Source organism: Triturus cristatus, chromosome 8, assembly GCF_964204655.1.
Source record: "Triturus cristatus chromosome 8, aTriCri1.1, whole genome shotgun sequence".
NCBI lineage: Eukaryota > Metazoa > Chordata > Amphibia > Caudata > Salamandridae > Triturus > Triturus cristatus.
Window position 1 is genome coordinate 1307065627 of NC_140591.1, and position 25472 is coordinate 1307091098.

Genomic DNA, 25472 nt, shown 5'->3' on the forward strand with positions numbered 1-25472 from the left:
AGTGCAGGACCCTCCGAATCCCTCTGTAGTTTCTTACTTTCTGCTTTAGTAGGATGGGTCAAAGCTGTGAGAAACTGGGCTGCTGGTGGAGAGGGGTTTGAGGCCTCCTCAAGCAGCAGTCACAGTCCTTGTCAGGGTGAGCCACAAAAATCACTAAATTAACCTTTGCTTAACCATCTGGTAGTTTGGCACAAAAGAAGTCAGGCTTAATTTAGCAGCAATGTGTATGGTATTTATGCAACACACAACCAGCAATAAAGTGAAAACACAACACAAAAAAAATCCCACACCAATTGATAAAAAAGATTTGGAGATATTGCATGTTAAAGGTTTAGCTAAAAGGAATGTCAAAAAGTGCAAAGTGTCAACTGAGGGTATCGGGTCGAGCTGGACAGGGACAAAGTCAAACATTCAGTCTGGGCCAAGGACCAAGTTTGGCCCGCTGAAAGTTGTACATTGTCTCCTTGATCCATGGTATGCATGGCATTGTTTTGCAAGGCTTCACTATCTAGCGTTGATTCCAATGAGATGAGCGGCAAGGCTTTGTGGAGCCTTGAGTTGGTTCTGATGAAGTCTTTAGCTGTGTAGCATGGCTTCACAGGGCTTTATGTTGCTCTGTGAACCTTCAGCTGAAGCCTGTAGCTATGCAGCAAGGTTTCACACTGCTTTGCATTACTCAGCATCAGTTCCAATGAAGTTGGTAGCTGCACAGCAAGGATCCACGTTGCTTTGCATCGGCAGGTGTCAGTTCAAATGAAGCTTGCAGCAGTGAGGTGAGGCTTTGTACGGCTTTGTGTCGCTTCACACCAGATTTGATGCAACCTTCTGTCAGACTATGAGGAGCTCTATCTTGTACTAGTCAAAAGGGGAAGCACCTCTTGTGGATCAGGAACCCACTCCATCAGAGACCAGCTGGGCATTTGCAGGGAATCCTCTGGAGCTTGTTCTGTCCCAGATGCTCAGAACAGGAGGTCCACTACCAGGACCTTGGAGTCCTTCTGCCTGAGATGAAGGGGGCAGGTCCAATCTTCTTTCTCAGACAGCAGGGCAGGCCTCAAGCAGCAGGGCAGTCCTTCTTCTGTAGTATCCACAGGTTCAAGAGCCCACTGAAAGGTTGGTCTGAGGGTCTCAATATTTATACCTGGTGCCAGCTTTGAAGTGGACGAAACTTCTAGACTCCCCCCACACCTGGTTTTGGAATTTCCCTCCTCACTGTTCTGTTCCCAGGATGTCTGTAGTGCTAAAAGGCAAGTGTGATGTTTTTTCTGTGTGTGCTGAGGCATCTCCTTTGATATAGAAGTGTGGTAGGTGAAAAGCACGCCCCTTTCAAGTAAGGATGGCGCCATTTTGTCAACACCCAGTCCCCCTTTGTAATACTGCTGGAAGGAATACAGAAAGGCCAACTGTTAATTACACCTAATCATATGACCCAAGATAAAGATTGCAGACACCAAATGGTTAGGAAAAGAAAATGCAGCTTTCTAAAAGTGGCATTTTCAGAGTTTTGATTTTAAATACAACTTTACCAGTTAAGAAAGCTTTAAATTGCAATTCATTAGAGCTCAATCATGACATTTCTACCTGTTCTCAAGGAAAAGATGTTATTTATTAATTGTAAAAAGGTAGCCCAATGTTATTCCTATGGCGGCGGTAGGCCTTGCAGTTGAGAAAAACACATATAACAGTTTTTCACTACCAGGACATGTAAAACTTAAAAGTACATGTTCACTTTTTGAAATACACTGCACCCTGCCAATGGGCTGTTTAGGTCATATGTCATATGTATTAAAAAGGTTAAGGCCTGGCAAAACGTTTAACTTACCAGGTTGAAATGGCAGTTTAAAACTGCACACAGTCTAAAATGGCAGACCTGAGACATGTTTGAAAGGGCTACTTAAGTGGGTGGTACAATAAGTGCTTCAGGCCCACTAGTGGCATTTAATTTACAGACGCCTGGTACAACTTTACTAGGTACTTATAAGCGAATTAAATGTTCCAATTTGTTATGAGACAATTTTGCCATTTGTAATTAAGAGCAAAATAAACAAATGATGGACGGAATGCTAAACAATGCAAACATTCACCCCCAGTCACAAAGATCTGGTTTTAATCCATTGTTCTTTTCTCACAATGCCACCCCAGTTTGGACCCAGCCATATGCAAATCAGTTTTGACCCTGTTCCTTATGCGAACAGTCCATCCCAAACTGCCAAGCCAGGGCCTCCTTGGACTGGAAACAAGCATCCTGGGACCGGTTTCGGGGCATCACCACTCATCAGCCAGGCTAGCATCAATCCAGTGGCACAGTGAGCACGGGACCCTTGTCTGGGCATTCCGTTCCCACTTAGGGCGAAAAAAGCATAAGGAAGAAATGGTGGACGGAATGCTGAACAATGCAAACATTCAACTCCACTCACAAAGATCTGGGTTTAATTTATCGTTCTTTTGCTTACCATGCCACCCCAGTTTGGACCCAGCCATATGCACATCAGTCTTGACCCTGTTCCTCATGGACACCGTCCAGCCCAAACTGACCAGCCAGGGCCTTCTTGGACCGGAAAAAAGCATCCTGGGACCAGTTTTGGGGCATCACCACTCATCTACCAGGCTAGCTCCAGAATCCAGTGGTGCAGTGAGCATGGGACCCATGTCTGGGCATACCCATCCCACTCGGGGTACAAACACAAAAGATCAATTGATGGACAGAATGATGCAACAGGCAGTTGATGTTGGTCTCCTTCCTCATGGCAGCGCTTTCTTTACATTGTTATTTAAATATTTGAGCAGCATTTGCCTGTCAATCTGGTCTGGTGGACCGGTACCCACTTGTGGCATGACCCTAGTTGCCCTCTAGGGTTCTATAATGGGGTTGGGACCTGCTGATCCCTCAAAAGCTCTAACAAAGTGCCCCCATGCTCATCAGTGCCTAGCCTGCCTCATCTCTCTATAATTTCAAGTAAAATGGCACCTTAAATATATTTCCTCTCACTCGCTTTATAGCCTGTGGAAAAGCTTCATTTGAAGCATCATTGTTTGTGGGTGGAAATACTTCCACTGAACTTACTTCCATGATTGAGCATAAATTGCAACATCATGAACACAAATGGGTATAAAATGATGTTGCATTCAGCATAAAATGATGTTGCATTCAATATCCCCATGATAAAGATTATCCTGTTTTTCCTAAAAGCAGCAGCTGTACTCTTGAATATAGAGTACAAGAGTATTGTGGCACACTGATTCCGTGCACAAAATATATTGAGGGAGAAAATATTGAAAGGTAAGTGCATGGAGGCAAGCTTGGATGTTCTTGCTACTCTTAATTCCTCATATATGTATCTTGATGATTATCCTCTCATCGTCATCAGTGTACATAGATATTGCGCTAATTACGTTAAATCTGAGCAAACTTTCCTTTTGATATTTTAAACCTCAATATCTTGTCCACTTTATTAGTGCCCCACGATATCCTGGAAGTATTCATGATATTCGGCAGCCACACCCCAAAGCTGCTTGAATTTGGAAGCATTTGCCTTCAGTTATGGAAGCAATCAACGCACCCTACCACATATTCCTAGTCATCCAATCAGAACATTTACATTCAGGAAAATGTAAAGCCTCTACTTTTTATTCATTGTATACATTCCAAATATTGTTAATCAAATTGTTTCACATTCTAGAAGGAGAATACAATTCAATGAAGATAAGAATCATATTGTTCTATATAACTTCCGTTTTTGTGTAAGGGCCTTATTTAGAGTTCTACAAAGGGGATACTCCATCAGAAGCGTGGCGAATATCTGGTTCCCTGTATTGCAAGTGCGTTATAACCTATGACACTTGTCCTACGGCAGACACTATCAGCAGGGCTTTAAGTGGGTCAGGTCTCACCCGTACTGAGCACCAGCAGTTTTTTAAAGGAGGCCTCGAAACGGGTCTCTATCGGGCTCTGTATTGTGCCCGGGCACAGGCTGTCTGTTTTTTTCCGGACAGCAGTGACAGCAGGCACATCGATGTGTGCGTGCTCACACTGCTCTCTTCTCACTAGTAGAGAAGTCACGGCATGACGTCATGACAGGTGAGGAAAAGGGCAATTCTTGAAAGAGAGTCATTTTCTCTCAGGATTTCCCTTCTCTTTTTGAAACTCAGGAGCAGCAACATTGTGGTGGTGTCACCAGGGCTTTAAGTGGAAGCTTTTCCAATAATATACAAGCCATAGTTACTCCTTATTTATCTTCTGCAATTTACAACCATTGGCAAAACCAATCGTGTTGACTTGTTGTAGGTATGATATTACTTGTTGTATCCTATATCTGGATACAATGACAGAAACAGCAAAATACAAGTCATGCGGCACACTATGGTATGCACAGATTTTTAGCTTATGTGTTTTTATGCCACACCCTTAATTACATTGGTGAGCCCCTTTGAGAGACACCCTGTGTTTTCATCCCACTTAAAGCCCAGACTATGTGCCTCGTTTTGATGTAGTATCCCGTTCACCAAACTTCAAAGATGGCCCTACGTTTTCACTGTTTCATTTTCTATTAGTTGACCTCAGAAAGTATTTCTTGCTCTGTGGCTTTTATAAGCAGAGGTTTGTAAAAGAGACCTCCAGCAATTGGAGCATCGTTTACCAATTCATTAAATATGAAGAGTGATATTTGTTGTCTAGAAACATTTATCAAAACAATCTTTGTCCCATGTCGTAAATCAGCTGTAACCTAATTAGACTTGGGCACACTCATGTAATTGTTTCACTGCAAAGCAAATCTCGCAAAAACTATGAAAACCATGTGAAGCACACATAGTACGGCTCCGAAGGAGGTTCCATATGCAAATCTCGATATCTTGTAGCGTTTTAATTGGTGAAACGTGATTTCAGAGTGCTCCGAAGAAAGGGAAGCATGTAATTCAGCCAGAGAAAACTACACAAGGGCTAATACAACTGTAACTGGAGCAGACTGTGATCTGTTGGGGAGACAATGATCAGGAACTCTGCGAGACAACGCCTGCTTAATAGAAACATCACACAGCCATAAAACTGAGATTGTTTCAATATTGAGGCCATCCAAACCCTGTCATTAATCCTGAAGTTTTGTAGCGCTGGCACAGGGCTCTAAAAAGCAAAGTAAAATGTCATCATGGGGTTGCTAGGTTCAAACAATATTACATCTATTTGAAAGAGTCATCAAGGTATTGGACTTTGAGGTGCATATTTACAAGAATATCCTCCTTGGCTAACGCCACTTCGGAAATGCAGGGATGCACCATATTTAAAACAATATGAGGCAGCACTGCCTTTGCCTCTGCCCTGGCACTAAACTTATCAGTCTAGCGGCAAAATGGCACCTTTGTACCCTAGTGCAAGGGTCTTAGCCTTGAGGGGAAAATTGTTAATGTGCAGGAAGGTGTCCCTTCCTGCACATAAAAAATCTTCAAAATGAAATTTTTTAACTTTTATATATGCTGCTTAATGCGTAGAAGTTGCAAAACATATTTTAAAAAACATTGTTTATCTGTAGGAAGGGTCTGACATGTTTTGTAATTACAAGCATCTCATTATAACTCATGTGGACACCTATTTCGAAAAATTATATATACAACAGGAAGTAGTAACTAATCAAAACAGAAAACAAATCCTCAAGTGACTAGTTCACAAAGAAAATTGGTGCAATTGTGGATGTTTCGGTCTAGGTAGTGAAGACATCAGTTTGACCATCTTCAGGATGGTGGAATCCAATGTTGAATCAATCTTTGATAGATTTGTTCAAATTGAAATAAGCTAATTCAATCTTAAATAAATAACTCAATGTAAGCTACTGGATAGAGCTTGCCACCATTGCTTGTTTATCAAGCCATTGAATTGTGTGAAAGTAAGAAAATCCCTTGTAGGCATATTTACCTGCTATTTCAATGACTACCCAAGCCTCCAAGGGTGTATTGGGTCTCTCACTCTTTTTTGTATTATTTACAAGGCAGCGTTAAGCCATGTTAGGCCATGTTAAGCCATGTTAAGGCAAAGTAAATATGCCCCTGAGTCTTTTAGACTCGATGACCCCATCCCTAGGTTTCTCTAGCAGTCTTGTTGTCGTGTGGCCCAAACAAACCCGATTAGTATTTCTGAAGCTTCAGAATAAAAGGATATATGGAAGTTAAATTAATTTTATAGATGTATGGGCTGCATACTATCGACTCCCTCTAACGTTTAAAGATTATTTACAAAGTTTTGAACATCTTCACATGAAATGCTCAATTTGCCTTCCAAAGCATTAAGTCTTTGTCTTTCGTTCGATAGAGTCTATTGTCGCTGATTATGGAAACCAGAACTATATTCCATTGTTCTGTCTGATTGACATTATAATTAGAAAGTTATTTGAAGTGTGTATTATCACCTAAAGCAATACTGATGTTAGCTCATGGTCTGATGTGCACATTAGCGGATCATTTTCATGAAGAACTACCTCAAAAATAATTTGCGCTATAAACTAGTCCCTGTACTTGAATTGATTCTAAGTGCCTGAGCAAGTTGTTTAAGAAAGATATAAAACAGCGAAAGGTCCATCCTCCAAAGAACTGTCCCATCTACTAAACATGATAATGATTTTCGGTAATTAGCATTTTTATTATAATTAAAATATGTATTTTTGTAATGATTATTTATTTTCTTAAACTTTACCATAGTAATATCTTCACCCAGGACACCAATAACTCAACTTACATGTGAACAGTTACTACCAGTAGCTATACACTAGTAAATTCTGTACTTGCAGGCTCCAACTCCAGGTTTGAGTAGGTAGATACATGTAAGTCTTTGCCTGGTTGTAAATTGACACTCTGAATGATCAATAGCTAAAAAGTAAAAACTTACTACTAGATACAGTAGTAAGTTTTCACATGAACAAAAATCTACACATTGAAATTTACATTTGTGAAGAGGCCCTATTAGGTAGAGCAGTACAGGATCTGGAGGTTTCAAAATCTACTTATAATGACCACTTCTGTATGTCTGTTACAGTAGGTAGCGCAGGTTCCAAGAAGCTTCAAAGAAGTAAGGGGTGTTTTAAAACCCCATGTCTCATTGTATGTGCAGTTCTTTAATAGCTGGTATAGGCCACTGAGGTGGTCTATATGGCTAGATTAACATAGATAAGAAACTATTAATGGAATATTTGGCCCAAAGACATCAGAAGTCGCAATGACCTTTTTCTGTATGGCAGGGAAGCAGCATAATGGCATCAGAGTTTGTTAACAAGTTGAATGAGAATAAATACAATTTGAGATTTACATGTGAGATCAAAAATAAATACATTACTTTTTGAGGTGAACATCTAGACATTACAAGAGATAAAATAAATCCTAGCTTGTGGCAATGGAAAGGCATTGACGATGTGCTGAGATATGGATTCAGGTATCTTTTGGGGAACACTAATTTCAGATTGAATCAATTCCAAATCCCTGCCAGATTGGATTATGGATATTATTAAATGGCATGAAACAACACATGGCTAATAGATATGGATATTGTTGATATCAGCCTATTTGGTGACTACTAAAACACAAAAGCCCTGATGAAGTTCAATTGTTGTCGAACGAAAGGTGCTGGATGGATGATTTTATGCATTATTTGAGAATCAAATAAAAATATTTATTTTTGAGGAACATGGCGGCCGGCAGATAACGGTCGCGGCCGCACTTACCTCGGGTCTTTTCGCGGGATGAGGGGGAATGAAGGGAGGTGGGAGAGGCATTCCGGGGGCCCTGTGAGTTGATTTTTCTTTTGTTTGTCGGTCTCTTTCCCTGGCGAAGTGCACGTAGCTTTTGGCGAGTCCTCCTCTGTTCCAGTCGCCCGGACTCAATGGGCTTCAGCAGTCAGTCTCTCGGCTGGAGGTGGGAGGAGGCAGCGAGGCTCCGTAGGCGCCGAGTCTCTGCCTGTTTTTGGTTCCGGATCTCGGGGGCAGTGTCAGCACTAGCAGCGGTGATGGCAGCTGGGCTGGTGACGCCGGAGCAGCAGTGGGATGCTTGTCGAGAGCATTGGGAGCAGGCAGCTGGGATATTAAAAGTGAGAACCGCACGCCATCCCGCAGAAGAAGACAGAGGTGATATTCAAGCCTCGGAGGGGGTCAAATCTCCGGTAAGGTGCAACGACAATTTTTCAAGCTTGATTGGTTTGGTCCCGGCGTCTTGGGGAGGCGACATTGACATTCTTAGTAATTGTATGGAGGTGAATGAAGGTGGCTATACAAAAGGTACTGTCTCTCCTCCTAGAGTGGGTCGCTATACCCTAAGAGCAAGAGCTGCTTACTCACTGCAGAATTCAGAGGCCACCCATGTTTCTGCGACCCAAAAGAAGACATCCATTGTTAACTGAACTAAAGCAAAGTTAAGGAGGTCCGGGGCTAGATTTGGGGAGAGCGAAGAAGAGGAGGAGGAATTGAAACAGAGAGGGGTTTCTAAAACTAAAATTAGAGTAAAAAAGAAACCCGTACTTATTTCAAAAATCACCCGCTCATTAAAAACTTACTATAGAGTCATGGCCGCCACAGTGGAGCCCAATCAAATTACGGAAGGGACCCTTGAAGATCCGGAGGGGTTTTTCTCCAAAATAAAATCCAAGTCTAAACAGAAATTAGCTGTAAGTGATGGGGGAGCCTCTTCCCCTGTGACCCCGTTCTCTCAATGTAAACAAAGGGGGGCTAAGCAATCTACTAAGCGGCCCATTGGGTCTCTACTGACTCCTCAGTGCCTAAGGCCCCACAACAAGGTGTAACCCTCTCGAATAGGTTTCATGTTTTGGAACCACCGGTAAAAGATCCCTCCGGAGACTTATCAACAGGAGCACCCTCTGGGTGTCTCATAGCAGGAAGCTTGGAAGCAGCAGAGGGCTCCGAAGTGCGATCTCTCTCGGATATATTGATCGCCATGAAGAAGGAGATGTTAAGTGGGTTTAAGGTCTCGGAACTAAATCAAGCAGAACTTGCGGGAAGGTTCTCTGTTTCTGAAGCCAATCAGGCGGCGATCAAGGCTTCCTGCGAAGTTCTGTCCCAGAGGCTCGATGAGGTGGCGGTAAGGACGGGCCTTCTCGAAGCAGAAATACCTGGCATTAAAGAAACCATAAGTGAGGCCGCAAGGGAAGTAGGGAAGTTAACCTTACAACAAAAGGGTCTGAAGGACGACATCGAAAGGCTGGAAAACCATTCAAGGAAGAATAATCTAAGGCTCCTCAATATCCCCGAGAACTTGGAAGGTTCGGACTTAAAGGGGTTTGTCATTTCTATTTTAAAGGGGTCTGTTTTGAAAGATCAGTCGGACATCGATTTGATGTCAGAAATCCAAAGAATTCATCGAGATCCCTTTAGGAAAAAGCCGAAAAAACAGAAACCCAGGAAGATTCTGGTTAACTTCCTCTCATATTCAGTAAAAGAGCTAGTTCTATCACTTGGTCTCAAGGAGGGTTCTTTAACTTTTTCTCCCAATGGTTCGGATCCGTTTAACTTTCAAATTAGGTCCGACATTTCCCACATAACGGCTACAAGGCAGTGGGAAATGGGCAGTAGAATGGAGGAAATGAGGTCTCTGGGTGTTAAGGTACAACTAAAATTTCCGGCTCAGTTGCGTGCCATGCATAATAATCAGATGCACTTATTCCATACAGTTGAAGAAGTAGACTACTTCATGGCTGGACTAAGGAGGGTAGAGCAGGTGAAGTGAGGTTTGTCATGTAAACAAGCGAGGGCATCTTCACAGGATAATATATCCTTTGTTGCACTCCTTTTTCCTATCCTGCCTCCACTCTTCTCCCCTAGTATATTACTTTTCTTTTTTTCTTTTTTTTAAACCCGAGTTGAGCGTGACCAAATGGGTTCACCCATCTTCAAGGGAGGGTTCCTCAAGGGATTAGGGGCACGCACGGAGGTGAGGGAGAGGGGGGTTTGGGGGGGGTCACTATGGGTGGGTAAGGGACAAATATAAAAATAAAAATAAAAATAATAAAACTAAAATAACCTCATCTTACTTTTGGGAATTAACTTTTGGAATGACACCAATGTGGGAGGGCGATGTATACGGATGGCAAATGTAACTATTGATCAGGCCGGTTTGGGTCTTCTCTCCTGGAACGTAAATGGGTTACGATGTATTAGGAGGCAAAGGCTGATTATGAAATACCTGGAACTTGCAAAAGCTTGGGTTTGCCTCCTACAGGAGACCCATCTGACCACAGGGGAGTCGAATAAACTATTTTCAGGAATACCCTGGATAAAAGCCTATGGCGTCTCAAATCAATCTATGATTAGCCGTGGGGTGGCTGTCCTGGTTAAACGGGGGCTAACCTGCTCAATTAAATCCATCCAGACCGATCAATCAGAGAGATGGGTGATAGTGCAGTTGGACTTTGGGGGGACTGTCTTGACGTGCGCCTCATTCTATGGTCGGAACATCGATGACCCTTCTTATATTGTTAAGCTGCAATCCAAGCTTATGTTGGTGGCTCCCCCAATAATTGTTGGAGGAGATTTCAATGCCTTATTAGATCCTATTTTGGACCGGTCGAATCAGGCGCGCTCCATTTCAACTCCCCTCGTCAGACGGGCAAGGAAGAATCTGATTCATGATCTCGGCTTGGTCGATGTGTGGAGGTTCACGAAAGGCGACAGGGCTGGATATACCTGCTACAGCAAGAGATTCCATCATTCCTCCAGGATCGACTATTTACTAGCTAGTAAGCCTCTACTTGGGAAGAACTCTGATATATCTATTCTTCCCGGTCATCTCTCGGACCATTCCCCTGTTTTCTGTTCCATCAAAAAATTATTAACAAAATCTCAATCGAGATGGACACTCAGCAGGGGAAGGTTAGACGATCTAGATCTAATTCAGGCAGTTAAAACATCGTCTTTGAAAATCTTTGACATAAACATAGGTTCAGCTGCCATTGAGGTAGTGTGGAACACCTTTAAGGCTACCCTGAGAGGCCGATTCCACAGTCTCATATGTCTTAAAAATCGTTCCGAAGGGAGTGCGTTAAAGGTGGGCGAAGAGAAGATCAGACTGCTAGAAGCCGAGCATTTGAGGCTATTAAAATCCCCAGACGGACAAGGGGTGTTGCAGGTAGAACTCGAACTTGAACAAGCAAGACAAAGTTATAGAGGTATCTTAGAAGAGAAGTGTAAGAAGCAATGGGAAAGGAGTAAGATGGAGAACTATGAGTATGGGGAGAGGGCTGGGGCTCTTTTGGCGTGGAAAGCGAGATCCGATCGCTCGAAGAATGACATAGCCGAGCTGGTGATAAATAACCAAGGGGATAGATCCACAGATACAGGTGACATCCAAAACACTATACTTACCTTATTTGCGGATCTTTATAGGGAGAACTTATTCCCTTCTAAACAACAAATCCGCGGGTGGCTGAGCTCAAAATCCCTCCCCACGTTAACACAGGCCAATAAAGATCTCCTCGACTCCCCAATTACGTTGCAGGAAATAAGAACTCAAATAAAGATTTCTAAAAACGGTAAAGCCTCCGGTATCGACGCCCTCCCAAACGAAGTGTATAAATCCCTCTCTGAGGAAGTCATTCCTGTCTTGGGTTCCCTGTTCCATTCAATTTATAGCCCAACAGGCCTTGTTCCTAATTCATGGAGGGAGGCTATCATTGTCCTGATTCTTAAGCCAGGGAAGGATCCAGCTAGAGCGGATTCTTATCGCCCAATCTCCCTGCTTAACGCGGATTATAAAATCTTTATGGGCATTTTGGCAGGGAGATTGGGCAAATTAGCCCCTGGATTCGTTAATTCAGACCAGAAAGGGTTCATTACTGGGAGACACATTCAGGAACAAACCCAGCTACTTATCGGTAACATCGATCTGGCGATTTCTAGACTCGAACCCTTGGCAGTGGTCGCGCTAGATGCCGCCAAGGCTTTCGACAGGGTGTGTTGGGCCTATCTTTGGGAGGTGCTGGAGGAGATGGGATTTGGTCCAATTTTTATTCACACTTTGAAAAGGTGCTATCAGGATGCCTCAGCTAAAATTCTCATTAATGGGGTACTGACTCCTAGTTTTAATATCCAAAGAGGGACTAGGCAAGGTTGCCCCATCTCCCCGTTATTGTTTGATCTCTACATTGAGCCTCTCACTCAGGCTATAAGGCTAGATGAGTCCATAACCCCGTTCAAGACTCAGCAATATCGTTCTAAAATTGCACTATATGCGGACGATATAATTATCTATACAGACAACCCCGAGATAACACTGCCAAAGGTCGGGGCTCTGCTGGAAGATTTTGGGGCAATCTCCGGATATTTGGCTAACTCCACGAAGACGGAGGTTATGTGCTGGAACATAGAACAGTGGAGCGGGGCCACCAGCAATAAATTTAAATATCTTGGAATTGTCATTGTGAAAGATCTTGAAAAAATTCCATCTATCAATGTAGAAAAAATAATAAAGGAAATTGATCAGTTGTTTGCAAGGTGGAGGAATCTCCCTTTGACCATCTTCGGGAAGGTAAATTTAGTTAAAATGACCATCCTTCCGAAATTAACTTACCTGTTCAATGCAGTCCCTCTGGGTTTCCCTAAACACTCTATCTCAAAGGCGCAAAGTAAAATCGGGAGCTTCATTTGGGGTGAGAAGGGTGTTAGGCTTTCTTGGAAAAAACTGAGGCGCCGCCTAGCTAAAGGGGGATTGGTCCTCCCAGATATTCGGTGCTATCTGGTCGCCTTTCAATTTAAGGCCATTAGGATGCCTTTAGGGGAACCGACTGCATGTTCCTGGGGTAAGCTGTTGGGGGAGTTGGTCAATTCTGAAGGCCGGGGGAATAAAGTAGGGTTTCTCTACAAGTTTGGCTCGCCAAAATTCTTCAAGCGAGTAAGGTTGAAGGTGATCAAAAATGCTTTGGAGGTCTGGTATTTCATCCGCTCCAGATGTGGGATAGGCTACTATTCTGATCAGGCACCGATCTGGGACTCCCCGGGGACCCCCCCCTGCCTCCAGGACAGCATGGCTCTTCCAATTAAAAGAGCTGGGGTCGAGACTTGGTCTGAGTTGGGGGATGAAAATGGCATACATCCTTGGGAGGTATTGAAAGCAAGAATTGGTCCGGGGTTTTCAAGATTTAAGTTTATCCAACTAAAATCCTGGTTTGAAACAAAAAAGGAGAGTTTAAGGGGTAATGGAGAGGTGGAAGCCGCTCTAAAAAACATTCAACATCTGAAGAAGGAAATCTCCATATGGTATAGGCTCCTGATTAACGCAGATGACGTCGGTATCCCCCATCAGGTGTCAGCATGGAACCATTCTCCTTTTGAAGCGGATATCGGGAATCTCTTGGAACCCTCCATGACCCTGCATTATAAATACACCAAATCTGCCAGTCTGAAGAAAAACCATTTTTTTGTCACCAATCGAATCTATTATACGCCGGAGAAGATCTCGAAATTCGCCCCTAACCCCGAACCGAGTTGTTCCAGGTGCTCGCTTCCTAAAGCCAATGACATACATATCTTTTTTGAATGTCCCAAACTAGGATCATATTTGGAAAGGGTGTGCAGATATTTATGTATGTCTTTTGGAATTGATTTTGTGCTGAACGTCTCTCTGATTTTTTTTGCTAATGATCAGGTGTCCACTGCCTGTATGGCTCAACCTGATAGAGGGCTGTTACTATGTCTGATTTTGTTGGCCCGAAGGGAGATCTGTTTAAGATGGAAGGACCCCCTCCCTCCGAAAATCGAGGACTGGTTAAAATCCGCACTTGCTATGGCCCGGCTAGAAACCTTGAGTACCAGCCCTAGCCTCCCTACATTCTGGGCACCCTTTATACGTTTGGGTCAGGAATTGAGACTCTGTTGATTCCATTCTGCAGATGTTAAGGGTCGATAAATATCATGGTCCTATGATTAACACCTAAATCCCGGACGATATAAGGGGATTGGTTGGATAACCTAAACAAGTGCAGGTGGTCGGAGGGCGCCTCATCATTAAACTGACGGTTATGCCCTGCAAGTAGTTTAAAGGTGAGTTGAGGACAAAAAAACAAAATATATATATATATATATATATTTTTAAACAAAATTGAAGATTTGTGGTCTGTTATATCTCTGAGTGCACCATTCCACTTTGTTCTGAATTTGGTTCTGCTGCGCAGTGGTATCACACAACGGCTGGTACTGAATTTGAAGTGCACAAGGCTCAAATCGATTTGAACTGTGTGCTAGCTGCGGTCAACAGGTCCGCCGTGGATGCTTGGATTTTCTTTGAATCCTAGCTTGTACCTGAAAACCAGAGCATGAAACAGTATTTCCCCCTTTGCAGTCACCCTGAACCACTCAAGTGGAGCATTCCCTAGGGGGAGCTGTTGAGAGCACAAAACACTGCAATACGGATTAAGCTTATCGGAAGGAGGGCAGACATATTTAATGCGAGAAGATATACTGAGTGGATTCAGATTCAAGAGTTAAAGAAAACAAGGGACACATTATTGTTTAGTGAAAATAATAGAAAAACAAGACATCTGATGAGGAGATGAGATTTATCACAACATAGGGGGCGATTACGATGTCGTTAAGAAAGGCTCCAAATGGGAATCCAATTCGGAGCCTATGTTTTCAACCGAATTGTACACATTTCCGGACACGCAAGTACAATGCAAGGAAGCAGTCCGGGCTGACAGAATCGGTTCCGAACGCGATTCAGGCAGTCTGACTCGTTCTGAGCCAAATCGTACAGCTCAATGGGGACTGTTTCTGTTTGAGTGAGTACGGTGACCAATTCTGACAGCCGTACCGACTCGGTTTTGCCGAGACCAAACGGCAGTGGGTATTGGACTTTGGGTGCTGTAGCAGGCCCCCCATCACCCAGGGCCCTCCAAATCGGTCTCGGGGGGCTACCCATGGGTCCCCTCTTTCCATGCAAGCACTGTGTGGTGGGCACCATAGGGTGCATGCTTTTCCCCACCCACCCCTTTTTCAATGGGAGCCTGTGATCATGTTGGGTACACAGGCTCCCATTGAAATCAATGGGAGTCTATAGACATACGGACACATCGTAATTGGTCGGTGGGACTCCCTGAGTGTGATTCGTATGGAAGGCTTTCCAGAACCGACTCGTCTAGAAGGCTTTCCTAGCAACATGGTAATCGGCCCCATAATGTGGTGCCTCAAAACAAGTTAGGAGAATCCTAGAAAATAATTGGGATTTATTGAAATGAAACATTATTTTGCAAGACAGACTAGATGGAAAAGCCCAATTACATATAGAAAAAAGCTGATTCCATAGAGATCTACTAGTAAGGAGTAAACTCAGTGAAAAGATCATATAATACTAACAGATTTGAAGGTCTTTCTATGGGTGCAAAAAATGTGAGGCCTGCAAAAACAACATTAAGAGAAAAGAATACCCATTTCCTTCTAGAACAGGGAGCATGAAGACAGAAAAATTCCTCAACTGTAATTTGATTTTGCTGTGTATGTTTTATTGTACCCCCGAAATGCAAAAATACACCAAAAGCACTATGCATCTGGTGATGAACTGTATCTAGGAACATATTGGTGCCATTGATAATACAGATTAGTACTATCTTTTGGCAGACACTTAGAAGAATATAATTTCAGCAGCAAGGATCTGTTAAGCTTCTCCCCCATGAAATTGGTCAGAGTAGGACCGGGACAGGGGATGGGGAAGCAACAGAGCTCTACAGCTGTGAAAAACAGAATCTAGGTTCATTGCAGCTCTTGAAACTAAAACCTTGAAGGGACTCAACACTGGGGAAGAACTTAAAATCCATTTTGGGGATTGACTCTCCACCGATCCTACTGTTAACTTTGACCAGTGGTCAGTAGGCCTTTTTCATTTTCACATATACGTATTTTGTTGATTTTGTTCACAAATATAGGATAACCATTATTTCACTTCAGTTTTTTCCATTTTCCAGTTAAGAACCCTTATTGAGCCCATTACGAATATGTAAACAAAATAGAAGTCGTTGTTGACCTTCATGGGTGTGCCTCCTTTTTTAAGCCTCATGGATTGCAAGGCTAATTAAAACATGCCTATAAACATGTTAGAATCTTGTCCTTCAAAAATCAATAATATAAAATATAAGAAAAAACATGTTCCAAGAAAAAAACATGTTCCAAAAAAACATGCCCCAAAAAGACCATGACATGATGGAAGATAAGATATCCATAAGACTATTCCCAATAGTTCTAAGTAACGTTTTGAACTATGAGATAGTCACTTACGGAATATAACCCATTTCCATTGGGTTCACTGACAGAATATCGACAACTAAAATATCTCCATACCACAATATCAAGTTATAAATATCGATGTCAAAAATATCAGCATCCTATAATTATAATGGTAAGTACAGAAATATTTGGAAAAAAATATCGACATCATAAATATAGTTGTACAAAATATTGTTTTTTATACATATATATAGTGGCAGGCACTATGTCCGACTAATCCTTGGGATTTGATGTGCTTTCCAATAAATATGCACCTTGCGCTTTAATTGGATGTGTTCCTGATCCAGTTTTAATCGGATGTCCTCGCCAGCAGATCCCCGCTCGTTCTTGTTTTGCGGGGCTGGAACAGTTTCTGTGATATATATATATTACCTACTGGCGATCACCAGTAGGTAGTTATAGTTAGGACCTATTTTCCATAGGAAATCTGCAACATTCTGTTCCCAATAAGTCTGGTGCCGGTTGACAAATCTTCGCGAAATGTTTGAAACTTTTGGCCAGCTCCGCTCCGATCCTATCCTGAAAGTTTCGTGGTGATTCGTCAAGCGGGGGCTGAGAAAAAAAGGGGGTCCCAAAACGCATTTTCCCCATGCAATTTCCCATAGGACCTGTTGACGCAGCTACAGCCCGACCTGCTGAACGGAATTACACCAAATTTGGCAAAGAGGTAGTCCTCAGTTCAGTCTCGTGCCTTTTGCATAAACGGTGTAAATCTGTTCAGTTGTTCCCGAGAAAATTAGAGTTAAAAATAAAGATATATCTAGGGCCTCGGAGGATCCGTGCACCCTGAGCACACCCTCTGCGAACCGAGCGCGCACCATGCCGATCATGCGCTGAATGCTAATTGGCTGTCAAGTGTCTGTCTACATTCGAAACCAGGTAATGTTGGCAGCCATTTTGTGCCTCGGTAGAAGCAAGGCTGATTAAGTAAGGGAAATAAGTGTGTGAAAGATGTAAAGGGGCAGGGTAGAAATACTCTGACCCTCTAGGGGTTCCCAGAAGGACCCCCCATGGCCCCCTTTTTTTTTTAAACAGCAAAATGCGCGCAGCGTGCGCGGATCCGGCCGGAGAAAAAAAAAGGAAGCGCGGGCTTCCGTGCTTCCTTAATAATTAGCCCCCGGGGGGGCCAAATCCCGGGGGCAAAATCTATAAAAATTAATGGGGGCCCCCCCAGCACCAAGGACCGCTACCCCCCGGGGCTTTATTGTTTGAGGCATGGCCCCCCTCCTGGAGCCCTCGAGGCCCCTTTGGACCGCCACCCCCCAGGGCCAGCTCCTACAGTGTCCTGGGGTGCCCACCCCCAGGACACTGTTATTTGCTATGAGAGGGCGGGAGTCTCCCGCCCTCCCATAGCAAACTTTGTTTGGATTTTGAAAGAGAGAGCAGGGAAACCTGCTCTCTCTTTCAAAATCCAAATGATATTGCTTTTACACACGGGGAGCTGCATTTCAGCAGCTCCACATGTGGAAAACAATGCCGACTCCCGAAGGACGCGGGGAGCCGGCTGGGACCGTGGGGGCCTTGGGGGTCCCCAATATTTTTTAATAAACCCCGGGGGATGGGGTCCCCGGGGATAATAAAAATTAGTGATAGGGGCTATTTTTTTTTACGGTAAAATTTGGAGTCGCGCATTCTAACGCGTTGGGTGCACGATTTCTCTCGCGTTGGGTGCACGGTTCCTAACGCCTTGGGTGCGCGGATCCAAGGGAAAAAAATATCAATTTTTGGGAGATAAACATCAAGCTTATGTGTTTTGTTCTTGAGTGGCTTTAAAAAGAGCCGTTGTGTTCATTGAGAGTTTTTGGTACTTATAAGTAAGTACCTATACAGAATCTAAAGTTGTTGAGGCAGACTCTGTTTCCTTCATCAGTAAAGTGTACTTCATCTCTCCTATACATGTCTTGCATATGAAAGCGCAGATTGTTATTGTAAATGGACCCCATTCTATAGTCTCGGAGAAAAGCAGAAACAGATTTATTCACATGTTTCCTAGCTTTCTCAATCTGTGGACAAAAATGATTGGATAAGTTCCATTTCTGCCTTTGGCATTTGTTAGAATACACAAAGGCAGTTTTGGGAAAAAGTGAAATCAATTCTGCAAAGGTGTCCTTCATAAGCATTTCCAGACCTACCCCAGTCAAAGTGCCTAGGTCATTGCCACCACAGTGCACTATTATGAGGTCGGGGTGTTGGAGATGCATAAAGGATTTTACCAACGGCATCAATTGGTGCCACTTTAACCCTCTCTGTCTAATCCATTTAATGCCTACATTTGGCAAACCTAGTTCTTTGTGAATGCCTTTGTTTTCTGTATACCTTTGGCTCCAGAAAATATAGCTGTGTCCCACAATCCACACTCTAAGCATCTTGAAGGGAGGTCTGGATGCACTCAGATGGTCTCTGTAAATGAAATGGAAGTTTGAAAAGCAAGATTTTTCTAAAATGGTGGCTAAGATGCAGTTTTGAAAAAAGACAAGAAATCATTGGTTGTTTGACAACCTTCTACACTGAAAACTAGGGTGCATGTTTCTGTTTTTTAAACGCGTGATTGTTATTGGTTAACAAAAACTGATTGAAAGGAAAATTATATATGATAAGCTGATATGTTGAAAAGTCAAGCACACTTGCTGTTTTGATTAGCAACATTGTGTGCTCAACTTGTGACCTGTGTGCTCAGTTCAGTGTTCCATGACCTGTTTCTATGGTACCAGGCAGAAGGCAGATTGGGGGTAGGGTTCAAATGTATGTCATTTGGAAAGGGTTGAAATGTTTAACAAATAGAACTGTGTTAGCTTTTGAATTAATGTGGGAAGGAATGCGATTTGATGTTTACATGTATATGTGTGCAAAATGAGAGGGAACCTTTGCCATTCTTTGGTTTTGCTGACAGGTGCACAGTGCAGAGATTCTGTATATGAAAATCTGGTGTGTGACTGATATACTTCTTAATCTACAAAAGAACTTGAAAGGTGAGTTATTTAATTGTGAGGGGATGTATGTGGTCTATTTTGATTTTAATCAGACTAATGTATTTCTCCTGCTAATGTGCAGGTAGTACTTTTTTTGTCTTCAATCTTATTGACAGTGTGTGTGCATGTAGAAACCATTCTGTGATAAGCATTTGTGTTGTTCATGTGTTTGCAGACAGATAACTGTGCTGTTTTTATATTGTGGTAGAATTATAAACCAGTCATTGTTAATGAATTTGCAAAATGAGTCATGTTTCTACACTAAAATGTAGTACTCATAGATTAAGAAATGTGTTTTGGTATAGTGCAAGGGATAGTGTTGTTTGTCTAGAATCACACAGTGAGTCTGTGTGCATTTCGGATTCATTTTGAGAGAAACATTTTGGTACTAATGTGTAGTAAAAAATGTTCTGCAATGTGTGCAGTCACCTTACATCTTGTAGACTAGTAAATGTATTTTATACAAGGGATAGTTGGCTGTCTACAATCACACTGTGAGTCTGTGTGTATTTGGGTAGGCATTGTGAGAGAAGCATTTGGTAACATCATGTATTTGCTTGCAGATAACTGTTTTAAAACCTGTCATGTTGTCACGTTTTAGTAGCATTAGAAGCCAGTCTTTGCTTGTGCATTGATAAAATGAGTCAGGCTTTGACACAAAAGTGCAGTACTGAAATATGTAGATTGTATGCAGTCCCCTTACCCCTTCCACAGTAGTGAATGAGTTTTAGTAAACTCCTAGGGATAGTGTTGCTTGTCTGTTTTAAAACCTGTCATGTTGTCAAGTTTTAGTAGCATTAGATGCCAGTCATTGTTATGCATTCATAAAATGAGTCAGGCTTTGACACTAAAGTGCAGTCCTGAAATATGTAGATTGTATGCAGTCCCCTTACCCCTTCCAGATAAGTGAATGAGTTTTGGTAAACGCCTAGGATACTGTTGCTTGTCTAGAATCACACTGTGAGTCTGTGTGCATTTGGGTAAGGATTGTGAGAGAAGCATTTGGTAACATTGTGTATTTGCTGACAGATAACTGTTTTAAAACCTGTCATGTTGTCAAGTTTTAGTAGCATTAGAAGCCAGTCTTTGCTTGTGCATTAATAAAATGAGTCAGGCTTTGACAGTAAAGTGCAGTACTGAAATATGTAGATTGTGTGCAGTCCCCTTACTCCTTCCACAGTAGTGAATGAGTTTTGCTAAAGTACAAGAGATAGTGTTGCTTGTGTAGAATCACACTGTGAGTCTGTGTGCATTTGGGTAACCATTGTGAGAGAAGCATTTGGTAACAACATGTATTTGCTGACAGATCACTGTTTTTAAACCTGTCATGTTGTGAAGTTTTAGTAGCATTAGAAGCCAGTCATTGCTTATGCATTGATAAAATGAGTCAGGCTTTAACACTAAAGTGCAGTACTGAAATATGTAGATTGTATGCAGTTCCCTTACTCCTTCCAGAGTAGTGAATGAGTTTTGGTAAAGTCCAAGGGATAGTGTTGCTTGTGTAGAATCACACTGTGAGTCTGTGTGCATTTGGGAACCATTGTTAGAGAAGCATTTGGGTACTTCATACCTTTGCATACACATAACTGCTTAAAAATCTTCCTGTTCTCAAGTTTTGGTAGAATTAGGAGCCACTCATTGCTTATGTATTCACCCGGGAACTCTCCTTGCAATATTGTAAACATTTAGTTAATATCCAAGTAGTAATGGAGTGAGGCAGGCCTTAGCACATGGATTGATTCAATCGCCTATACACTATGTATGCAGTCCTTTGACCATCTACACACTTGTCTTTCACACATTCAATCCCCCAGTCAATATCCATACACTTCCAGGAAACACCCTGTCATTGCCCTTGTACCACTCTACTGATCCATTCAGCACCATGTACTAATCCATTCACTGTGCCAAAACCCAAACACTTATAAATTCACCCAGGCACTGTCCTTGCAGTACTATTATCATTCAGTCAGTACCCAAGTACTCATTCAGTGACCAGGCCTTAGCACATGGACTGCTTCAAACCCCTATCCACTATGCACGTAGTCCTCTAACCATTTACACACTTGTCTTTCATACCTGCAATTCCCCAGTCATTATCCATACACTTCTAGCAAACATCGTGTCACTCTCCTTGCACTCCTCTAGTGACTCATTCAGCACCATGTACTAATCCATTGATTGCACCAAAACCCAACCATTTATAAATTCACCGAGGCACTCTCCTTGTAGTACTCTAATGATTCAGCTAGTACCCAGGTACTTATGTAGTGAACCCGGACTTAGCACATGGACTACTTCAAACGTCTATCCACTATGCATGCTTGCCTCTAATCACCTACACAATTGTCTTTCACACCTTCAATTGCCCAGTCAGTATGTATATACTCCAATAAACACCCTATCACTCCCCTTGCACACCTCCAGTGATTCATCCGGCACCATGTGCTAATCTATTCACTGTGCCAAAACCCAAAAACTTAAAAGAGTCATCCAGGCACTCTCCTTGCAGTACTCTAATGATTCAGTAAGTACTCAGTTACTCATGCAGTGACACAGGCCTTAGCTAATGGACTGCTTCAAATGTCTGTCCAGTATGCATGCAGGCCTCTAACCACCTACACACTTGTCTTTCACACCTTCAATATCCCACTCAGTATTTTTACAGTTCCCGCAAACCCCCTGTCACTCCCCTTACACTCCTCCAGTGACTCATTCAGCAGCATGTACTAATCTATTCACTGCGCCAAAACCCAAAAACTTAAAAGATTTATCCAGGCACTCTCCTTGCAGTACTCTAATGATTCAGTCAGCACCCAGGTACTCATGCAGTGATCCACGCCTTAGCCCATGGAGTGCTTCAAACGTCTGTCCAGTATGCATGCAGGCCTCTAGTCACCAACACACTTGTCTTTCACTTCTTCAATTAACTGGTCAGTATCTATAAACTCCAGGAAACATTCTTTCAGTCCACTTGCACACCTCTACTGACTCATCTGGCACTATGTAGTAATCTATTCACTGCACCAAAACACAAAAACTTAAAAAGATTAACCCAGGCACTCTCCTTGCAGTAGTGTAATGATTCAGTCAGTACCCAGGTAATCATGCAGTGTCTGAGGTCTTAGCTCATGGACTGTTTAAATGTCTATCCACTTTGCATGCAGGTCTCTAGTCACCTACACACGTGTCTTTGACTTCTTTAATTAACTAGTCAGTATCTATATACTCCAATAAACACCCGGTCACTCCCCTTGCACACCTCCAGTGATTCATCCAGCACCATGTACTAAGCTATCCACTGTGCCAAAACGCAAAAACTTAAAAGATTCATCCAGGCACTCTCCTTGCAGTACTCTAATGATTCAGTCAGTACTCAGGTACTCATGCAGTGACCCAGGCCTTAGCTGATGGACTGCTTCAAATGTCTGTCCAGTATGCATGCAGGCCTCTAACCACCTACACACTTGTCTTTCACACCTTCAATATCCCACTCAGTATTTATACAGTACCCGCAAACCCCCTGTCACTCCCCTTACACTTCTCCAGTGACCCATTCAGCACCATGTACTAATCCATTTACTGCGCCAAAAGCCAAACACTTATAAATTCACGAGGCACTCTCCTTGTAGTTCTCTAATGATTCAGTCAGTACCCAGGTACTTATGTAGTGAACCCGGCTTTAGCACATGGACTACTTCAAATGTCTATCCACTATGCATGCAGGCCTCTAACCATCTACACAATTGTCTTTCACACCTTCATTTGCCCACTCAGTATTTATACAGTTCCCGCAAACCCCCTGTCACTCCCCTTACACTTCTCCAGTGACTCATTCAGCAGCATGTACTAATCTATTCACTGCGCCAAAACCCCAAAACTTAAAAGATTTATCCAGGCACTCTCCTTGCAGTACTCTAATGATTCAGTCAGTACCCAGGTACTCATGCAGTGACCCACGCCTTAGCCCATGGAGTGCTTCAAACGTCTGTCCAGTATGCATGCAGGCATCTAGTCACCTACACACTTGTCTTTCACTTCTTCAATTAACTGGTCAGTATCTATAAACTCCAGTAAACACTCTTTCAGTCCACTTGCACACCTCTACTGACTCATCTGGCACTCTGTAGTAATCTATTCACTGCACCAAAACACAAAAACTTAAAAAGATTAACCCAGGCACTCTCCTTGCAGTAGTGTAATGATTCAGTCAGTACCCAGGTAATCATGCAGTGTCTGAGGTCTTAGCTCATGGACTGTTTAAATGTCTATCCACTTTGCATGCAGGCCTCTAGTTACCTACACACTTGTCTTTGACTTCTTTAATTAACTAGTCAGTATCTATATACTTCAATAAACACCCTGTCACTCATCTTGCGCTCCTCCAGTGACTGATCCACTACCATGTACTAATCTATTCACTGCGCCAAAACCGAAAAACTTAAAAGCTTCATCCTGGCAGTCTCCTAGCAGTAGTTTAATGATTCAGTCAGTACACATTACCACATGGACTGCTTCAAAGGTCTATCCAGTATGCATGCAGGCTTCTAACCTACTATACACTTGTCTTTAACAGCTTGAATTCCCCAGTCAGTATGCATGTACTTCCAGCAAACACCCTGTCACTCCCCTTGCACTCTTCCAGTGACTTATTCAGCACCATGTATTAATGCATTCACTGCGCCAAAACTGAAACACTTATAAATTCACCCAGGCACGCTTCTAGCAATAGTCTAATCATTCAGTCAGTACCCAAGTACTCATGCAGTGAGGCAGGCCTTAGCACATGGATTGATTCAAACGTGTTTCCACTGCGCATGGAGGCCTCTAAGTACCAACACAATTGTCTTTCAGACCTTCAATTTCCCAGTCAGTATCTATAAACTCCAATAAACACTCTGTCACTTCAATTGCACACCTCCACTGACTCATTTGGCACTAAGTACTAATTTATTCACTGCGCCAAAACCTCAAAAACTTAAAAAGATTCACCCAGTCACTCTGTTTGTAGTACTCTAATGATTCAGTCAGTACTCAGGTAGTTTTGCAGTGATCCAAGTGTTACTCCATGGACTGTTTCAAACGTCTATGTACTATGCATGCAGGTCACTAGCCACCTACACACTTGTCTTTCACACCTTCAATACCCCAGAATGTATTCATACAGTTCCCGCAAACACCCTGTCACTCCCCTTATACTTCTCCAGTGACTTATTCAGCACCATGTACTAATGTATTTACTGCACCAAAAAACAAATACTTATAAATTCATCCTGGCAGTCTCCTTGCAATACTCAAAACATTCAGTCAGTATCCAAGTACTATTGGACTGAGACAGGCCTTAACATATGGATTGATTCAAACACGTATCCACTATGCATGTAGGTCTCTAATCACCTACACACTTGTCTTTCACACCATCAATATCCCTGTCAGTATCCATACACTTCTAGCAAACACCCTGTCACTCACCCAGTGTCTCTCCTTATAGTTCTGTAATCATTCCCTCAGTAAGCATGTAGTCTTTGAGTGAGGCAGGCTTTAGGGCATGAACTGCTTCAAAGTAGTATGCACTATGCATGTGCTGTTTTAACCATCGTCACACTTGTGCTTCAGGGCTATAGTTTCTTAGTCAGTATTTATATAAAATGTGTTTGTACAGTAATGGAAAAGTATACATTTTAAAGTTATTAATATGCATTTATTTCTGATTGGTTTTACAGATACTGTTTTTCACCATTAAAATAGAGAAATCATGCCAGAAAAAAAAGAAAAAGTAAAGAACAGAGAAAGGAGAGTTACTTGAAGAAAAATCAACCACAAGTATTGAATGAACAACATAATCTGGCTAAAAAGAAAAAATCTTCTGGTAAGATCACAAAGCAATTTATTAAAAATGTTTGTAGGACCAAACGGAATGTACAGAATGCTGAAACCTCTGAGAATGCTTCAACTAGAAAAATAATTCAAAATAATAGGAAAAGCAAATGGACAGTCAAAGGAGACAAAGTATGGTAAAAGAAGGCAATATCAGTATAAGGAAATACGCAAAAAAATATTTTACAAGAGAGTAGTACATAATTTGCTGAAAGATGTGAAGAAATATAAAGAGAGAGCTCTATTTTATAAAAAGAAGAAGCATATTGAAACCATTGTTGAAAAGGCTTTTGAAGTAAAAAGGAAACTATTCATTTTAGTATTAAACAGAATTCGATCACTAGATAAACCAATCCATTTAATGAAGGCCAAA